The 3,636-nt window shown below is 42.9% G+C and overlaps 1 long non-coding RNA gene and 1 other non-coding gene across 4 annotated transcripts in view; both read left to right on the top strand.

The window, feature by feature from the left end:
• The window catches only part of LOC119470135, a 23,500-nt gene that overhangs the window by 8,845 nt on the left and 11,019 nt on the right, over positions 1–3,636 (top strand). Inside the window, exons 1-3 of one of the 3 annotated variants that reach the window (XR_005199015.1) lie at positions 735–1,116; positions 1,405–1,470; positions 2,676–2,879. This is a non-coding gene — a long non-coding RNA (uncharacterized LOC119470135). Of the gene's footprint in view, positions 1–734; positions 1,471–2,675; positions 2,880–3,636 lie in introns of those variants that run through there. The other 2 variants (XR_005199016.1, XR_005199014.1) reach the window with 2 other exon arrangements.
• Positions 3,069–3,171, top strand: LOC119470163. Its single transcript, XR_005199038.1, has one exon. It is a non-coding gene; the product is annotated as a small nucleolar RNA U13 (small nucleolar RNA).

Here is a 3,636-nt window from a genome sequence, read left to right as displayed (position 1 = left end):
TTTGGGAGGCCGAGGCGGGTGGATCACGAGGTCAAGAGATCGAGACCATCCTGGTCAACATGGTGAAACCCCATCTCTACTAAAAATACAGAAAATCAGCTGGGCATGGTGGCGCGTGCCTGTAATCCCAGCTACTCAGGAGGCTGAGGCAGGAGAACTGCCTGAACCCAGGAGGCGGAGGTTGCGGTGAGCCGAGATTGTGCCATTGAACTCCAGCCTGGGTAACAAGAGCGAAACTCCAACTCAAAAAAACAAAACAAAACAAAACAAAAAGATAAATCTGTCAAAAGATTAAAGTATATTGTATTTCTTTGAAATTGGGACACATTTTCAACTGATGGGCACTTGTAATTGGTAACTCTCTTTCTTCATACCTTTCTCCCTTCCTAAAATATGATGTGTCTTTTTTTTTTTTTAAGATGGAGCTTGCTCCTCTGTCACCAGGCTGGAGTGCAGTGGCACGTTCTCAGCTCACTGCAACCCATGCCTCCTGAGTTCAAGCTATTCTCCTGCCTCAGCCTCCCAAATAGCCGGGACTACAGGTGCATACCACGACGCCTAATTTTTGTGTTATTAGTAGAGACAGGGTTTCACCATGTTGGCCAGAATGATTTAAATCTCTTGACCTCTTGATTCACCCACCTTGGCCTCCCAAAGTGTTGGGATTACAGGTGTGAGCCACTGCACACCGCCTTTTTTTTTTTTTTTTTTTTTTTTTTAAGAGATGAGTCTCACTGTTTTACAGGCTGGGGTGCCTGTCTATTCACAGGCACAATCCCACTACTGATTAGCATGGGAATTTTGATCTGCTGTTTCCAGCCTGGGTTCACCTTTCCTTAGACAACCTGGTGGTCCTTTGTGCCTGAGAGGTCACCATATTGAAGCCAAACTTAATGTGGTCACCCAATCAGCATAGCGCACCGTATCCCAAAACTGCTGGGCTCTGTGCGAACATCCTCTCTTGGCCTCCCGAGTAACTGGCACTACAGGTGTGTACTACCATGCCCAACAATGAAGTATCATGTCATCGATTCTATCTTACGTCATTCCTATCTTAGATTAGATAAAATATGGCAGATTCGATGCTGAGATTTTCCTGGAGATACGGAAGAAAGAGTAAGTGATACTTCATGTACCAGAACATTGAAAAATCCTCTCCAAATATCCACTGTTTCTCTGAATCCACCTCCCCTCTGTTGTGGCCATGAAAGTTTCCCCTCCTCTTAAGCCTGCCAGTCCTTGCCAGGTTCCTCCCAGCAACTCATCTTCGCCTTTACTTTCTCTTTACTCTCCTCTTCCACCCCTTAATCTGCCCACCTCCCCCAGCCTCTCAGGGTCTCCATCTCTTTATTCTAATTTAACCTTCTCTCTCTCTCTCTTCTCTTCTCCACTTCTTCTCCCCAGCGGCACCCCATCAAGTAAAACAAAGGACCCTCCAAGGAATCTACCTTCTTAGAGAATGAAGAGCAGGTAAACAATTAGACGTACTTAACGTTTAATATTTCTTGTGTTTAATGGGTAACAATACTACCTCATGAGCTTTTCATGAGGATTAAAAAAGAGAGGGAATGTAAAATACTTGGCAAGTTGCTGGCACATGTTAAGAATTCACCAATGTTAGCTGACATTATTTACTATTATGTTGTAAATGATTTTACAATCAACATTGTAGCAACACAGGGAAGAGAAAAAAAAAAAAAAAAAAAAGACCAAAGGAATAAGAATCACCTAGAGAATCAACACCATATATTTTTCTAGTAGCAATCATAAACATGCCACAGTGAAATTTGATTTTTGTGCTTTTCCAGTGACAGAGCATTCTTATGAATCATAGCTCATAATTGAAAATATCAAAGGGTAGAAAGAAAGTCATCATGTATTTTTAATGTATTTTAATATATAGCATTTTGTGATGTTTTTAGATCATGACAAAGAGGAAATTACTGTCATCTTCCTTTATCTATTATGAAGCTTTATTTATTTATTTTTTTTCTGTTTTTGAGACGGAGTTTCACTCTTGCTGCCCAGGCTAGAATGCAATGGTGCTATCTTGGCTCACTGCAACCTCTGCCTCCTGGGTTCAAGCAATTCTCCCGCCTCAGCCTCCTGAGTAGCTGGGATTACAGGTGCCTAGCTAAATTTCTTTTGTATTTTTAGTAGACATGGGGTTTCACAATGTTGGCCAGGCTAGTCTTGAACTCCTGACCTCAGGTGATTCGCCCGGCTCAGTCTCCCAAAGTGCTGGGATTCGCCTGGCTCAGTCTCCCAAAGTGCTAGCATGAGCCACCATGCTCGGCCCGAAGCTCTTTTTCTTTAGAAAACCATGCTGCGGAAGCTTCAAAACACAAAGGAATGCTGCTATCTACTATTCTGATAAAGTATTTTAAGAGGACTGCATAAAACTAGGGTAATAATTTTTAAAATGCTTCCTTGTTTCTAGTCATGGAATGTAAGAGAGAAACTTCACAGAGTTTAAATCATAACTTGTGGTCTTGGTTGTCATTTCACATCATGTGATTGGAAGTTGAAGATGCTGCCCCAAAGGCCGATACCGGGAAACTGACCCTATGCTGTGGGCTGAATTGTATGCCACACCATCCCCCTCTAATTTACGTAATTCACATGATGAAGCTCTAACTTCCAATACGGTAGTATTTTCTTTTGGAGATAATTAGGGTTAGATGAGCGCATGAGGCTGGGGCCTTCATCATGAGATTGGCATCTTTAAAAGAGACACCAGAGAGTTTGTTTTCCTATTGCAAAGAAGAGGTCATGTGAGCCCCCAGCAAGATAATGGCTGCCGACGAGCCAAGAGAAGAGGCTTCAGAATGAAACCTACTTGCTGGCACCTTGATCTTGGACTTCCAGCCTCCAGAACTGTGAGTACATTTCTGTTAAAACACTCTCCCCAAAATATCTACTATTTTGTTACAGCAGCCCAAGTTGACTAATCACGTCTGGCTTCCCTTATCAAAGTCAGCAGAAAGGTTAACACAGAGCTTTCTTAGGCCAGCTTTTCCATGCAGACGGCAGCCTCCTCAAAGTAGTGTGAACATTGGGACAATGTGATTCTTCTGTAGTTCATGAGCATCATGCCTGGGTTTTCGTGTTCCTGTGTGAGATGTGCCTCCCTCAACCTTGTTATGGCATTGGCACATTACCCATTTGATGAGAAAAAGAAAAAAGGCCAGGTGCAGTGGCTCACGCCTGTAATCCCAGCACTTTGGGAGGCTGAGGCAGGCGGAAAACCTGAGGTCCAGAGTTTGAGACCAGTCAGACCAACATGGAGAAACTCGCCTCTACTAAAAATACAAAATTAGCCAGGTGTGGTGGTACATGCCTGTAATCCCAGCTACTCAGGAGGCTGAGACAGGAGAATTGCTTGAACTCGGGAGGTGAAGTTTGTGGTGAGCCGAGATCGCACCATTGCACTCCAGGCTGGGCAACAAGAGTGAAACTCTGCCTCAAAAAAAAAAGGAAAAGAAAAAAAGCAGAAGAAAAAAATAATTAAAAGGAGAAACAGTGTGAGAAGGAAGGACATATATATAATATTGTAAAACCACTGGAAGGCTGGATGAAACTCAAAACTAGGAAGTCCTATTTTAAGAAATTGCAACATGCAGTTTAATTGTTTCT

This window comes from Cebus imitator, unplaced genomic scaffold (assembly GCF_001604975.1).
Source record: "Cebus imitator isolate Cc_AM_T3 unplaced genomic scaffold, Cebus_imitator-1.0 Scaffold23, whole genome shotgun sequence".
Lineage (NCBI taxonomy): Eukaryota > Metazoa > Chordata > Mammalia > Primates > Cebidae > Cebus > Cebus imitator.
Note: the sequence above shows the minus strand (reverse complement) of the source record. Positions and strands in the feature narration are given on the sequence as shown.